Raw genomic sequence first — 16,891 nt, 5'->3', positions numbered from 1 at the left:
GATAGCGTCGCGCTTCCTACCCTGGAGCGTGAAATCTGGGCTCGTTTTATTTGCCCGCCGGTCTACGCGGTTGTCGGGCAACTGTTTTGTTTGGGCTTCGGTAAGGTAAGGTAACACTACTGTTGCTAGGATACTGTTACTATAGTCCTGCATTTGAAGAACTATAGGCACTGACTGACAAAGAACGGTGAGTATTTTCTGTCTGTATTTAAAACAAATTATATATATATATATATATATATATATATATATATATATATATATATATATATATATATATATATATAAACTCAGAACTTCTGAGTAGGAGAAAGTTGAGTATTTCTCTAACATGCTGCGTTTGCACGCTTCGTCCTATGTATATATAGCTTATATATATATATATATATATATATATATATATATATATATATATATATATATATATATATATATATATAACATTTAGTTTTTAAAACTGTTTAGTATTGTCTGTGTCTCTTCGGCATCCAACAGACATTGTTCTTGTGAATAATAGGGCAGCAGTGTGGAGTAGCGGTCAGGGCTCCGGACTCTTGAGGGAGGGTCGTGGGTTCAATCCCAGGTGGGGGGACACTGCTGCTGTACCCTTGAGCAAGGTACTTCACCTAGATTGCTCCAGTAAAAACCCAACTGTATAAATGGGGAATTGTATGTAAAAATAATGTGATATCTTGTAACAATTGTAAGTCGCCCTGGATAAGGGCGTCTGCTAAGAAATAAATAATAATAATAATAATAATAATAATACTGTAGTATTGCAGTCAGACGGACCGATTCTTTCAAAAGAATTTCACTCGAGGATTTGGTGATAAGATAAAGTCTACCTGCATTGACGCGCAGTGTACGTTCCTTCATATTATTACTGTGGAATAATAATAATAATAATAATAATAATAATAATAATACATTTGGTATCTATCATCATTTTTCTGTAACTGTATTAGCTTCAATGTTGCACCCTTGTTTGCGTGCAGTTTCTATGTGCATTTTGTCATGGCACGCCACTGCCTCTGTCTCACTATCAGTGACACTGTGTGTGTGTGTGTGTGTGTGTGTGTGTGTGTGTGTGTGTGGTCTTTGTTCAAGACTGAACAGATTCAATTCTTTCAGCCTGTCTGCATACGACATGCCTTTTAAACCCGGGATAATTCTGGTCGCTCTTCTTTGCACTCTTTCTAGAGCAGCGATATCCTTTTTGTAACGAGGTGACCAGAACTGAACACAATATTCTAGGTGAGGTCTTACTAATGCATTGTAAAGTTTTAACATTACTTCCCTTGATTTAGATTCAAGTTGAAGGCGGCTGGGCACAGGGGAAGTCCTGGGAATTTGAATGGCAATCTCACTAAATAATCTGCCGAAATCTCATTGAGAAATATCCTAATCGTTTGAAAGATGTTGCTATTGCTAACACTCCTCACAATATATCCGAGCATCTTGTTGGCCTTTTTTATAGCTTCCCCACATGTCGCCTCTCCCTGCGGTTTGCAGCTCTTACAAAAGAAGGAACTGCAATACAGTGCTCTCATTGTATTATTACTTGTACTGTAACACTTGAAATGTATTTGCTTACGATTGTAAGTCGCCCTGGATAAGGGCGTCTGCTAAGAAATAAATAATAATAATAATAATAATAATAATAATAATAATAATAATAATAATAATAATAATAATAATAATAATGCGAAACTGTAAACAGAATTCACCCCTACCCTTCACCATATTCTGTTACTATTTATTATTTTTTATTTCCATTACATGAGAGTAGATGTTAGAACTTCCTGCTGATTTGAACTCGTCTCTCGCCAAGATAAGCACCAACTAAGACGTAGCTTTACAGTAAACTAATGTGATCCATCTGGGTCTCCATCCATTTGTGTTTCCTTCCATATGATGATTGTGCCAAAATGAAAAGACGAAATAAATAAAGAAATGAAAAACGAAATAAAAAACGAAATACATAAATCAATTATTAAATATATTTCAGTTTCTACTTATTTATGTCGTTTTATATGTATTTATTTATTTATTTATATTGGTATGTATTTATTTCGTGTTTTATTTATTTATTTATTTATTTATTTATTTATTTATTTATTTCGAATTTTACTTAATGTATTTATTTTTAATCATCTAAAATAATAGATGGAATGCACCCTATAGATTAACCGGAAGAAGAAGCAGAAAAGAAGGTGATTCGAGAGCGGGAGAAGGAGTGAAGGAAACGTTTTATAGCAAAATAAATATACTTTATTAGCTGCGTATAAGAGGCTAATGCATTGCAGTAAACCAAACGTTTGCTGTTTAATTTTACAAGAAAGAAATCAGCTGCCGTTGTGTTTATCGTGGCTTTCTACGAACTTACCTCGGGTTAAAGGAAATGAACTGTGTTGCTGGTCGTGAGTACTGCTTGGATTTAAATAAAAAACGTTTTTGAAAGTATAATTTTGTTGCTTGTTTGACATAAATAAGTAAAGAGGCGTTTTGTTTTGTTTTTGTTGCCCGAGCGACGGTTCAGGCAGACGTGTTTTCTTTTATAGTGGTGCACGTGGGGGGTGGGGGGGGGGGGGCACTGTCGTGAAATACTTTAATTAAATACTTTAATTTAAGAGTAAACATATTATTTGTAATATATTGATTGTATATTATTTTGTCTATTAACTTGAATACCTAGCCTTTGTTTTACTGTGTGTATTTTATTATTGAAAATACTTTATCATTGCCCATTTATTTGAGTAAAATCATTGTATATTATCTTGCTCGTAATTGTATTAATACTTGTACTGTGATTCTTGAAATGTATTTTTGTTTACGACTGTAAGTCGCCCTGGATAAGGGCGTCTGCTAAGAAATTAATAATAATAATAATAATAATAATAATAATAATAATAATTGTTTATTTATTTCTGTTGGTGTGTGTTGTGTGAGTGGATACTGGGGTTAATATTTGATAATTCCTATTAGGGGGTGCACGTGTATTTAGATTTCTCTTACAGAGGTGGAGGCACCGCTTTAAAGAAACAGTACATCTATATTTCTAACAGACAAATTATAATTTAAATAAGTATTGGGAAACCCAGGCCTCGCCACTTACATTGAGTTAGGTGTTGTTTACTCCATACACTAACAGGAGTGGGAGGGGCGTTTATATATATATAAATAAATTTATTTATTTATTTATTTTTTATAGAGATGATGATGACTCTGGTTCATTATAATAATAAAGTCCCAAGGCGAAAGAGAGAGAGAAGCGCGGATAATAAAGTCATTAACTTGAAGCAAACAGAGATGTCGTCATGGGCTGATTCACACACTACTTTACACAGGTAAGACATAGTTTCTATTTTCTTCTTTCATTGAATGAATTCTGGGTGATGGGACGTTGCAGTGGATTAAAACGTTTCTCTGCTAACTTGACTTTCTCTCTCGCTCTCTTCTGGTTTGGAGTTTCTGATCCAGTGAAGTTCTGGATGACGAAGGCATTAAAACGTTTCTCTGCTAACTTGACTTTCTCTCTCAGTCTCTTCTGGTTTGGAGTTTCTGATCCAGTGAAGTTCTGGATGACGAAGGCATTAAAACGTTTCTCTGCTAACTTGACTTTCTCTCTCAGTCTCTTCTGGTTTGGAGTTTCTGATCCAGTGAAGTTCTGGATGACGAAGGCATTAAAACGTTTCTCTGCTAACTTGACTTTCTCTCTCAGTCTCTTCTGGTTTGGAGTTTCTGATCCAGTGAAGTTCTGGATGATGAAGGCATTAAAACGTTTCTCTGCTAACTTGACTTTCTCTCTCTCAGTCTCTTCTGGTTTGGAGTTTCTGATCCAGTGAAGTTCTGGATGACGAAGGCATTAAAACGTTTCTCTGCTAACTTGACTTTCTCTCTCAGTCTCTTCTGGTTTGGAGTTTCTGATCCAGTGAAGTTCTGGATGACGAAGGCATTAAAACGTTTCTCTGCTAACTTGACTTTCTCTCTCAGTCTCTTCTGGTTTGGAGTTTCTGATCCAGTGAAGTTCTGGATGATGAAGGCATTAAAACGTTTCTCTGCTAACTTGACGTTCTCTCTCAGTCTCTTCTGGTTTTCTGCTTGAGTGTTTGAAGTTGTCAGTGCAATATTGGCAAGTCTAATTTCTTTCTTTAATTTGTCTTCTCTCTAGGACAGATTCTGGAATGACGTCTCCATTGAAACTTCACCGGACGTGGCACATTGATAAAAAATGCTTTAGCTGTAAAAATACTGTTTCAACGTAAACTGTGTGTGTTTGTTTTCAATAAAAGTTTTTTTTTAATGCTCACAATGCTTCCCTATGCTTTACCAGACCTCTCTGTGCTTTACAATGCTTCCTTATGCTTTACCAGACCTCTCTGTGCTTTACAATGCTTCCCTATGCTTTACCAGACCTCTCTGTGCTTTACAATGCTTCCCTATGCTTTACCAGACCTCTCTGTGCTTTACAATGCTTCCCTATGCTTTACCACACCTCTCTGTGCTTTATAATGCTTCCCTATGCTTTCCCAGACCTCTCTGTGCTTTACAATGCTTCCCTATGCTTTCCCAGACCTCTCTGTGCTTTACAATGCTTCCCTATGCTTTCCCAGACCTCTCTGTGCTTTACAATGCTTCCCTATGCTTTACCAGACCTCTCTGTGCTTTACAATGCTTCCCTATGCTTTACCAGACCTCTCTGTGCTTTACAATGCTTCCCTATGCTTTACCAGACCTCTCTGTGCTTTACAATGCTTCCCTATGCTTTACCAGACCTCTCTGTGCTTTACAATGCTTCCCTATGCTTTACCAGACCTCTCTGTGCTTTACAATGCTTCCCTATGCTTTCCCAGACCTCTCTGTGCTTTACAATGCTTCCCTATGCTTTCCCAGACCTCTCTGTGCTTTACAATGCTTCCCTATGCTTTACCAGACCTCTCTGTGCTTTACAATGCTTCCCTATGCTTTACCACACCTCTCTGTGCTTTATAATGCTTCCCTATGCTTTCCCAGACCTCTCTGTGCTTTACAATGCTTCCCTATGCTTTCCCAGACCTCTCTGTGCTTTACAATGCTTCCCTATGCTTTACCAGACCTCTCTGTGCTTTACAATGCTTCCCTATGCTTTACCAGACCTCTCTGTGCTTTACAATGCTTCCCTATGCTTTACCACACCTCTCTGTGCTTTATAATGCTTCCCTATGCTTTACCACACCTCTCTGTGCTTTACAATGCTTCCCTATGCTTTCCCACACCTCTCTGCTTTACAATGTGTCCTTATGCTTTACCAGACCTCTCTGTGATTTACAATGCTTCCCTATGCTTTACCACACCTCTCTGTGTTTTACAATGCTTCCCTGTGCTTTACCAGCCCTTATTGTTGCACTACAATTGCTAATAAATTATTTTTCAGGATGTTTGATTTAAAAAAAAAAAAAAAAAACAGAAGTATGCATAAACAGAGATACATAAAAAGGATCTAGTTATTGTCATGCATGAGAGAAAAATAGAGAAGTTGGTCATTTCATCCAGGACTGGCTAAGACGGAATCACATTGAAATATGTGTCAGCTGTGTTACATGCACATCTGGGATTTCTGTGGCAATGTAAAAATAGCCAAGAGGAAGAACATGACATGTCACGCTGTGTTCGTAAAATGGAAGTAAGGTCAGTCAGTTTTTGTTTCATTTCTGGTTGCAAAACAATGGCCAGAAAGTACATTACGGACAGGTCGAGACTCAGAGACCGTGTGAATTCAAAAATAAAGCTTTTAATACACAAAAATAAACAGGCACGAGGGCCAAACAAAAAGTTTCTAAAACACAAAATGAAACTTACCCAAAATAAGGTTTCCAGGCTGGGCGTTGCCTTCACTGGATTGCAAAACTAAATGAACAAAGAAAACCCCCCAGCACACACAGACAAACACTTGCTTCCTCAGCTACTCTCCTCTTTCTGGAACTCCCATACACTGCCTACTGGGAGACTGAGGCCTCCTTTATGCCAAGTGGTGAGTAATCATTGAATAATTGATTGATTGCTCCCACCTGACACAATCAACCTGGCCAGGGAGCAGAATTTAACCCCCTCCCTGGGACTCAGTTAGCTTCTGTTGCTGCATTAGTTTCATTCTAAGGTAGATTTTGTTTCATCTCTTCTTTCTGTTTTGTTTTTGTTATCCTCTTCTGGGAAGCTTATGCAAAATGTGTGGTACAACAACATGAACTATAAGACTCCTATTGCACAGCATTGTCACCCATTCCAGGTTTTGCTACCACCTTGATTAGCCACAGTGTGTCTAGCTAACAAGCTCAGGTGTGTCTGATTAATTGTAAAGCACAGAGAGGTCTGGTAAAGCATAGGGAAGCATTGTAAAGCACAGAGAGGTCTGGTAAAGCATAGGGAAGCATTGTAAAGCACAGAGAGGTCTGGTAAAGCATAGGGAAGCATTGTAAAGCACAGAGAGGTCCGGTAAAGCATAGGGAAGCATTGTAAAGCACAGAGAGGTCTGGTAAAGCATAGGGAAGCATTGTAAAGCACAGAGAGGTCTGGTAAAGCATAGGGAAGCATTGTAAAGCACAGAGAGGTCTGGTAAAGCATAGGGAAGCTTTGTGAAGCACAGAGAGGTGTGGTAAAGCATAGGGAAGCATTGTAAAGCACAGAGAGGTCTGGTAAAGCATAGGGAAGCATTGTAAAGCACAGAGAGGTCTGGTAAAGCATAGGGGAGCATTGTAAAGCACAGAGAGGTCTGGTAAAGCATAGGGAAGCATTGTAAAGCACAGAGAGGTCTGGTAAAGCATAGAGAAGCATTGTAAAGCACAGAGAGGTCTGGTAAAGCATAGGGAAGCATTGTAAAGCACAGAGAGGTCTGGTAAAGCATAGAGAAGCATTGTAAAGCACAGAGAGGTCTGGTAAAGCATAGGGAAGCATTGTAAAGCACAGAGAGGTCTGGTAAAGCATAGAGAAGCATTGTAAAGCACAGAGAGGTCTGGTAAAGCATAGGGAAGCATTGTAAAACACAGAGGTCTGGTAAAGCATAGGGAAGCATTGTAAAGCACAGAGAGGTCTGGTAAAGCATAGGGAAGCATTGTAAAGCACAGAGAGGTCTGGTAAAGCATAGGGAAGCATTGTAAAGCACAGAGAGGTCTGGTAAAGCATAGGGAAGCATTGTAAAGCACAGAGGGGTCTGGTAAAGCATAGGGAAGCATTGTAAAGCACAGAGAGGTCCGGTAAAGCATAGGGAAGCATTGTAAAGCACAGAGAGGTCTGGTAAAGCATAGGGAAGCATTGTAAAGCACAGAGAGGTCTGGTAAAGCATAGGGAAGCATTGTAAAGCACAGAGAGGTCTGGTAAAGCATAGGGAAGCATTGTGAAGCACAGAGAGGTCTAGTAAAGCATAGAGAAGCATTGTAAAGCACAGAGAGGTCTGGTAAAGCATAGGGAAGCATTGTAAAGCACAGAGAGGTCTGGTAAAGCATAGGGAAGCATTGTAAAGCACAGAGAGGTCTGGTAAAGCATAGGGAAGCATTGTAAAGCACAGAGAGGTCTGGTAAAGCATAGGGAAGCATTGTAAAGCACAGAGAGGTCTGGTAAAGCATAGGGAAGCATTGTAAAGCACAGAGAAGTGTGGTAAAGCATAGGGAAGTATTGTAAAGCACACTCTCACAGTGATCGAGGGCGTGGAGTCAGGGAGTCTTTGTGCTATATAAGTAGAGCCCTGGCAGTGCAGTGCAGCTGAGACCTGCACAATCCACAGCATTCAGCACTCAGGTAAGCCACTGAACGTTACTGGATCCTCAGCTGAAGCACTATCCTTGCATCACTAATGCGTGTTGCAATTCTAACTTGTTGCAATTGTGTTTTTTTGTTTTATCAAACAGCTCCTTTGAATGCAATTGAAACTGCTTGCTGTATCTATGGCTATATCATTTCTTTAATAGGAGTCTGCTGTATACAGGGGGTGTCTATCTAATGGGGATGGGACTTGTAATGCTGCTGTTGAATTACATTGTAGTGTGATGTATTGCAGTGTGATATGATGTAGTGTTTATATATATATATATATATATATATATATAGTGGATTGTATTGAACTACATTGTAGAAAGGCTTGGTGTCTCAGTGGTTAAAGAAGGGGCTTGACACCAGGAGGTTCAAATCCTGGCTCAGACACTGACTCCCTGTGTGTGGCTCCTCTCTCTCGTTATCAGTGAGACTGTGTGTGTGTGTGTGTGTGTGTGTGTGGCTCCTCTCTCATTATCAGTTACTCTGTGTGTGTGTGTGTGTGTGTGGCGCTCCTCTCTCTCATTATCAGTGTGTGTGTGTGTCTTTGTGTGTGTGTGTCTCCTCTCTCTCATTATCAGTGACACTGTGTGTGTGTGTGTGTGTGTGTGTGTGTGTGGCTCCTCTCTCTCATTATCAGTTACACTGTGTGTGTGTGTGTGTGTGTGTGTGTGTGGCTCCTCTCTCTCGTTATCAGTGAGACTGTGTGTGTGTGTGTGTGTGTGTGTGTGGCTCCTCTCTCATTATCAGTTACTCTGTGTGTGTGTGTGTGTGTGTGGCGCTCCTCTCTCTCATTATCAGTGTGTGTGTGTGTCTTTGTGTGTGTGTGTCTCCTCTCTCTCATTATCAGTGACACTGTGTGTGTGTGTGTGTGTGTGTGGCTCCTCTCTCTCATTATCAGTTACACTGTGTGTGTGTGTGTGTGTGTGTGTGTGTGTGTGTGTGGCTCCTCTCTCTCATTATCAGTTACACTGTGTGTGTGTGTGGCTCCTCTCTCTCATTATCAGTGACACTGTGTGTGTGTGTGTGTGTGTGTGTGTGTCTGTGTCTTAGTGTGTGTGTGTGTGTGTGTGTGTGTGGCTCCTCTCTCTCATTATCAGTGACACTGTGTGTGTGTGTGTGTGTGTGTGTGTGTGTGTGTGTGTGGCTCCTCTCTCTCATTATCAGTGACACTGTGTGTGTGTGTGTGTGTGTGTGTGTGGCTCCTCTCTCATTATCAGTGACACTGTGTGTGTGTGTGTGTGTGTGTGTGTGTCTGTCTCCTCTCTCTCATTATCAGTGAGACTACTGAGTGACAGCACATTCCTAGGTTTTATTGGAGACTCCGCTTGCGAGATTTAAAACGAGGATGGAGGCTTGTTAGACGGATTTCAAGCTGAGTTACAGTTAAGACTCGGAGGATTTAAAGCAGAATTGATGCAAAATGTACAAAAAATGCCTCCACACAAAAACCCCAGAAGAATGTGCCCGTGACCCAGAGGGATTTCACAGTGGAAGACAGCAAAGTTACTACTGTACATATTTTGACATGCACACACAAAAAAAAAACGCTCAAGCATTTTGGAAAGTAACCGAAAACACTAATTTCGTACAGTACATCAAAAACGAAAGCCCCGGAAAAAAAAAACAACGATTTACATAAAACTCGAAAACAGCTAAAAAAAAAAAAAGCACCGAAAAATACAATTAATAAAATATTAATAAAACCCCCAAAAACCGAAGCCCGAGATATAATGCATCTCAGCAAACTGCAGAAGAGGAAGTGAAAATCGAACACATTTCATAACATGTCCTACACAAAGAGGAAGTGAAAGACTGGACAGCAGCTCACAGGACCCCCATGCCCAATTCAAATGTAACTCCTGACGTTAGCATGATTTCCACGGGACTAAAAATCACAATCAGGTGGTTTTTGAATTTTTACCGACCCCTGCGCTGACTCGGGAGAGCAAAGACGAATGTTACGAAGGACAATTAAGTCAAAAGGTAAGTATAATTATTTTAATTGCTAAAGGTAGCCAAACTACGCCACCTGGTGGAATATGCGGGCACCAGGTCCCGAAATATGAATATACTTTCGTGATTAAATCTAATATTTAATAAACTTATCCAAATCCTTATTTGCAGGTTCTTTTATCCCAGGACCACACAAGATACAATTATAAATAAGCTTTATTTAGTACAGAAAAAATTCTTTAAAATATAAAAACTTCAAAATCACAACATACAGTATTATTCCTTATTCTTGCTCATCTGGTTAACACAGGACAGCATTATTATTATTATTATTATTATTATTATTATTATTTATCTCTTAGCAGACGCCCTTATCCAGGGCGACTTACAATCGTAAGCAAATAGCAAACTTAATACACATTTTTAAAGCACATCATTCAATAACGAGAGTATAGCAACTAAAAAGATAAGATCAATATTTGGCAGAACAATTGAATAAAGTCCACTAAATCGTGGTGCAGCTACTTGTCCGACTAAAAGTCTTAGTATGCAAAAGGAAATAAATAAAGAAATAAATCTCAATCTCACGAGTCTCTGTCCCGGTCCCGTTAATAGCTGGAAAAAAAAAGGTCCAACTCGTTATCCCCGAGCCTTTACAGGGGACTCTGGAAAGATTAGTCCATGTTCAGCGCAGCTCACTCTCGCCTCCAGGAACGCGCACAGATTCTCCTGTGCAGCAATAACAGCGCCTGCTGCAGCAACGCTGATCCCGGCACACACTCTAGCCCCAGAAAACCAACCAGTCTTCAGCACAACGTGTATAAACACAGATTTGAATCCTTACACAGATTTACTGCATCGTCAAACTTCACTCAATTGATCGATCAAAAAAAAGAAAACAAGCAAACACAGTCTCTGCTTATTCCAAGCTTATTATAACAATCACAGTATTGAAAATCACGAGAATAACATCGATCAGCGTCTTAAGCAGCCAAACATGAGCAACAATACGGCTTGTTTTGTATTGTACTTCCCTGTGTGCTGCCGGAGTCGCGTCTCTCTCAATCTTCGTACTCTTTCATCCACGAAATGTTGTTCTTTTCTTTCTACAACTCTGTTCCCACACTCTTGTCCACCTGCTCCCCTACTTAATCCATTAATATCGAGTCGATCTTGCGGGTCTTTATTCCTTGTCCCTCGTCCCTTGTCCCTTGTCCCTTGTCCCTTGTCCCTTGTCCCTTGTCCCTTGTCCCTTGTCCCTTGTCACGGTTCATTCATTTTCCTCTCCCGTTTGTGAGTCGAAGCACTCTTTTTATTGTCTGTGAGGGATAGATTAGGGCAGGTGAAAACACCGGAGATGATTAACTGTAGGAGTCGGGAGTCAGGGATCCCAAACTGGTCTCAGGTGTTCAAGCATATTAACAATTAGTGACTTCAACAAAAACAAACCACACAGTGATAAAAAAAAAGAAACTTCACACACAAAAATTATAACAATAAAAATCAAAACACATCATAAGAATACAAATTAAACACATTAATAATAACCGTGAATATATTAAAACATATTTAGTGCACTCAATAATAATAACACTTGCTCCACCCCCACCATTTTAACAACTTGGTCATTCACGACACGAACACAGGCTGTCCCCCGATACTGTATTGAATAACATTCTAGCGTGTTCTATATAGAGCAGTGTTTCCCAACCCCGGTTTTTGGGGGACCCCCCCCCCCCCCCCCGGTTTTTGGGGGACCCCCCTCCCTGCGTCTGCTGTCTTTCATTCCAACCGATCTCTCGATCACTGAACTAGACCCTTCATTGAACTGATCGTATGCTTCATTAGACCCTTTTAAACTGTTTTCAGCTCTTAAACCAGTTGGAGATTTCAAGTTAGTGACACAGCTCAGTGGTCCTGGGTTCGATTCCAGCCTCAGGGGTCTGTCTGTCTGTCTGTGTGGAGTTTGCGTGCCCGTGTTCGCGTGGGTTTCCTCCCACAGCCCCTATGTTTGTCGGGTTAGGCTCCGGCTCACCGCTACCCTCTATTATTACTTGTACTGTAATTCTTGAAATGTATTTTTGTTTACGGCTGTAAGTCGCCCTGGATAAGGGCGTCTGCTAAGAAATAAATAATAATAATAATAATAATAATAATAATAATAATAATAATAATAATAATAATAATAATAATAATAATATAGGATAAAGCGGTTACAGATCATGGATGGATGAATGGAAGTTACTTATGAAATCTGCAACTGGTTTAAGAACTGAAAACCATTAAGAGTCTCATGAAACACGCGGTCAGTCCAATGAAGGTTCTAGTTAAATAATTGAGGGATCAGTTGGCTTGAAAGACAGCGGGTCCCCAGAACCGGGGTTGGGAAACACTGCCCTCTAGTGTACTTTAGTGTATTGCAGTTTGTTATAATGTATTGTAGTGTGTTATATTATTATTATTATTATTAGTTTATTAAGCAGACGCCTTTATCCAAGGCGACTTACAGAGACTAGGGTGTGTGAACTATGCATCAGCTGCAGAGTCACTTACAACTACGTCTCACCCGAAAGACGGAGCACAAGGAGGTGAAGTGACTTGCTCAGGGTCACACAGTGAGTCAGTGGCTGAGGTGGGATTTGAACCCGGGACCCTCCTGCTTACAAGCCCTTGTCTTTAACCACTGGACCACACAGCCTCTCATATATATATATATATTGTATTGAATAGCCGGTGCTAACAGGATCCAACGTGGACGGTGCTTTGTATAAGGTGTTGTAATCTCTTCGTTTTCCGTAGCAAAAGCGCACGGGAATGTCCTTGGTTTGTACAAGATGCCCAGAAATGTGACAAACCCCCGACCGACGCACAAACGGCAGCGCAGCGCGGACAATAAAGTCATCAATCTGGGACAGGAGTGGGACAGAGCTGAAACGGATCCACGGCAATGGTAAAGACTAAATAAAGTCTTTGACCAAATAAATAATCAACAAATCCGTTGCAGTTCTGAAATTTGAATGCTTTCTAAATCGATATTTCGTCACAGTTTTTGTTTTGTTTTTTTAAATTTTTGTCTTAGTTGATTTTTTTTATAAACCTTTGAGGAACAGAGCAGTGAAAGTAGCCTGTCCCTCTGTCACAGAAATAAGGCAGAAAGTTGGTTATGTGATTATCAGGTTACTAACATCTCTCTCTCTCTCTCTCTCTCTCTCTCTCTCTCTCTCTCTCTCTCTCTCTCTCTCTCTCTCTCTCTCTCTCTCTCTCTCTCTCTCTCTCTCTCTCTCTCTCTCAATTCAATTCAATTCAATTCAAATTGGCTTTATTGGCATGACAATAAAAATAATTGTGTTGCCAAAGCACATACATGGCATAACCAACTCAAATATACAGACAAAGAATTTTTCTTAATACTAACAGTATCCCTCCTCCCTCTATATTAATACAGTAAACAGAATCCCTCCCTTCCCCTCTATATCAAACAGTACCCCCCTTCCCCCCTCTATATTAAACAGAATCCCCCCTCCCTCCCTCTATTAAACAGAATCCCCCCCTCCCTCAATTAAACAATACCCCCTCCCTCCCTCCCTCCCTCTCTCTATATTAAACAGAATCCCTCCCTCCCTCCCTCTCTCTTTTCCCTCTCTAGTGTGACGTGTTCACGGTCTGTCCCTCAGGCTATGACAGGTCTCCACGTATTGACCAGCCAGTCTGGCTGTGTGTTTGTCTTCCCCCAGCAGGATTGACAGCTTCTGGGTATCACACATTTTTGGGGAATTCTGGGACTAAATCACAGAATTTGGGGAAGAAAATGTCCCTTATGTTTTTATATTTTTCACAGTGTGTCAGGAAGTGAATCTCTGTCTCGACCTCTCCTGTCTCACAGTGACCACAGTGCCTGTTCTCCCTGGCCAGCCAGGTTTGCCTCTGTCGGCCTTTTTCAATGGCCAGGTTGTGGTCACTGAGCCGGTATTTGGTCAGGATCTGCCTCTGCTTTGTGTTTCTGACAGTTACCAGGTATTCTGCCAGGGTGTAATTTCTATTTAGGGTCCGATAGCACTCTAGTTTGTTTTGTGTTTTAGTATTTGTATCCCAATGGTCCAGATAGGAGTGTTTCAGGTGTTTTATAATTTGGTTTACACTAATTGGAATTGTTTTTGCAGTGCTGTCCTGAAGCTGACTGATGTCTCTCTCTCTCTCTCTCTCTCTCTCTCTCTCTCTCTCTCTCTCTCTCTCTCTCTCTCTCTCTCTCTCTCTCTCTCTCTCTCTCTCTCTCTCTCTCTCTCTCTCTCTCTCTCTCTCTCTCTCTCTCTCTCTCTCTCTCTCTCTCTCCAGTCCCTCCTGTGTGAAGTTACCAAGCAGCCCAGCTCGGACAGACGAACTTGGACAAAAATACTGAAAATATATATATTTTTTAAAAAAGTTAAATATAAAAAATGTCTGAATTATTGGAATGGTTCAAAAACAACATTATTTGTTTATTAGCAGACACCTTTATCCAAGGCGACTTACAGAGGCTAGGGTGTGTGAACTATGCATCAGCTGCAGAGTCACTTACAACTACGTCTCACCCGAAAGACGGAGCACAAGGAGGTTAAGTGACTTGCTCAGGGTCACACAATGAGTCAGTGGCTGAGGTGGGATTTGAACCGGGGACCTCCTGGTTACAAGCCCTTTTCTTTAACCACTGGACCCCGATATATATATCGGGCAGCAGTGTGGAGTAGTGGTTAAGGCTCTGGACTCTTGACCGGAGGGTTGTGGGTTCAATCCCAGGTGGGGGACCGCTGCTGCTGTACCCTTGAGCAAGGTACTTTACCTCGATTGCTCCAGTAAAAACCCAACTGTATAAATGGGGAATTGTATGCAAAAATAATGTGATATCTGTATAATGTGAAATAATGTGATATCTTGTAACAATTGTAAGTCGCCCTGGATAAGGGCGTCTGCTAAGAAATAAATAATAATAATGAAACAACACAAGAGATTCTGGAAAATAACACATTTATTTGAAGGATTTTTAGAAATTCAGTTGCACTGTGAACATCTGTTTTCGATTCAGGACTGACCTCAGGAGTTAATGCATTGAATGAAGATGCTCTATAGCCTACTCCAACCCTGTACACTAGGGGGCAGTGTTTCCCAACCCCAGTTCTGGGGACCCACTGTGTCTGCAGGCTTATATTGCAACCGATCTCTCAATTACTGAACTAGACCCTTCATTGAATGGATCATGTGCTTCATGAGACCCTTTTAATTCAATTAACTCTACAGTTAATTAAGCTAATAAGAGGTGAGGGAATGGATTTTAAAGATGGTCAGCGCTCCTTTAAATGGAGGAGCCAGTGATCCTGTTAATGAAGCTAATAAGAGGTGAGAGAATGGATTTTAATTCACACAGCTATGGGACGTTGGGAGCCATACACCCTGTACTCCGTCTCGTACATTTTGGGGATCCCCATGATTTTGGGGACCACCCCATGCCGCGGCAGCCCCCAGGGAGTGTCTACGGGACAGTAGCGATCCTGCACCCTGCTGGGGTGCTCAGGAGAAGAATACGAGTCTTGGGAGAGGGGCTTTAGCCCCTTGTGGGGCACCGGGATCGTTTTGGGAGCCAAACGAGGGAAGCATTGCCCGGTGGGCGTGGCCTCATGGAAAGGGGCGGGGCAGGTGTGGAAGCCCCACCCAGTGCACCCCCCCCACTCCCCATGCCCCTCTTCTCCTCTCCTCTCTCTCTCTCTCTCTCCAGTCCCTCCTGTGTGAAGTTACCAAGCAGCCCAGCTCAGAACTTGGACAAAAATACTGAAAATATTAAAAAAAGGAAAATATCAAATATGTCTCAATTATTGGAATGGTTCAATACAAAATTGAATATATATATATATATATATATATATATATATATATATATATATATATATATATATATATATATATGTAAAAGAATCATGTGAAATTCAAATGAAAAAGGACACCTTTACACACGTTATTATTATTATTATTATTTATTTCTTAGCAGATGCCCTTATCCAGGGCGACTTACAATTGTTACAAGTTATCACATTATTTTTACATACAATTTACATTATTTTTTACACATTATTTTTACATACAATTCCCCATTTATACAGTTGGGTTTTTACTGGAGCAATCTAGGTAAAGTACCTTGCTCAAGGGTACAGCAGCAGTGTCCCCCACCTGGGATTGAACCCACGACCCTCCGGTCAAGAGTCCAGAGCCCTAACCACTACACACTGCTGCCCTGTTATATTGTTTATTTGTTTGTGTTTGACCTATTTTTACTATTAATAAAAGTGCAATAAGAAATACATGTAGCCCTGAATACAGCACCCTTGTACCGTTATTTACCTGCGACACTACTATATATACACACACATTCACATTAAAAAATTCACCGCCCCGCCCCACCCCGCTTTTTGAACACTTGTTTTAAAACATGTCTTCATTGCTCCCGGGTTCACTTCAATCCCGGGTTTTCGTTTCTGTAGGTAAGTGTGCGCAAGAACAGCTGTGTCTGAGTCCACACGCCTCCATCCGGCACGCTTCATGGACGCTGGTGAAATCCGAGACGATGCCCTGAGGGAAAGCAAAGTTGTTCTTTTTAAAACCAACACGCCTTTTTTTTCAACTCGCCGCCTCTCGTCTTCGTGCATAAAATGACAGCCTGAGACTGAGATAGAGATTGACGTTGAATACGCCGACACAGGCGCACGGGATTTAATCAATAAACATAAACAAAAAGTAAACAATAATGTCATGTGACGCTACCAGCGATGGTAGCGCACAGAGGACGATACATGACTGTACAAACACTCAAAATAAAACACAATACAACAAACTCTAAATCAAAGGTGCCGTGAAAACGGCAGGCCTTGCAGCAGCCCCGATCACAGTGATCTCTATGTTTTTATACTGACGCTCCGCTGAGACACGTCCACCTGCCTGCTGGAACAGCTCAGTGCTTTCAGCTGCTGCTCCACACAGACAGGTAATCGTCCACGGCGGAGCGCAACATCAATTAAACAGTTAATTAAATCAATTTACAACAAATAATGCAAAAATATACAATAAAACTACATATTTCCCCATGTGTAGGGCTTCCGCCCTGCCACACTAACCCTTATAAAAGCGTCTC

At 40.8% G+C, this 16,891-nt stretch overlaps 3 long non-coding RNA genes across 4 annotated transcripts in view; 2 read left to right on the top strand and 1 right to left on the bottom strand.

Moving 5' to 3' along the window:
- The first annotated feature begins 110 nt into the window (after positions 1-110).
- LOC131730051 (uncharacterized) lies at positions 111-4,314 on the top strand. Of its 2 annotated transcripts, none has more exons than XR_009323885.1 (3): positions 111-187; positions 3,212-3,347; positions 4,172-4,306. It is a non-coding gene; the product is annotated as an uncharacterized LOC131730051 (long non-coding RNA). The 2 variants fall into 2 exon arrangements; XR_009323886.1 differs by lacking the exon at positions 111-187 and adding an exon at positions 2,130-2,420 and having other exon boundaries at positions 4,172-4,314.
- A 4,736-nt stretch (positions 4,315-9,050) lies between these two features.
- Positions 9,051-14,718, top strand: LOC131730049 (uncharacterized). Its single transcript, XR_009323883.1, has 3 exons — positions 9,051-9,768; positions 12,538-12,688; positions 14,071-14,718. It is a non-coding gene; the product is annotated as an uncharacterized LOC131730049 (long non-coding RNA).
- A 1,037-nt stretch (positions 14,719-15,755) lies between these two features.
- The window catches only part of LOC131730050 (uncharacterized), a 1,908-nt gene continuing 772 nt past the window's right edge, over positions 15,756-16,891 (bottom strand). Inside the window, exon 3 of the long non-coding RNA XR_009323884.1 lies at positions 15,756-16,332. This is a non-coding gene — a long non-coding RNA (uncharacterized LOC131730050). The remainder of the gene's footprint in view (positions 16,333-16,891) is intronic.

This window comes from Acipenser ruthenus, unplaced genomic scaffold (genome assembly GCF_902713425.1).
Source record: "Acipenser ruthenus unplaced genomic scaffold, fAciRut3.2 maternal haplotype, whole genome shotgun sequence".
Lineage (NCBI taxonomy): Eukaryota > Metazoa > Chordata > Actinopteri > Acipenseriformes > Acipenseridae > Acipenser > Acipenser ruthenus.
Note: the sequence above shows the minus strand (reverse complement) of the source record. Positions and strands in the feature narration are given on the sequence as shown.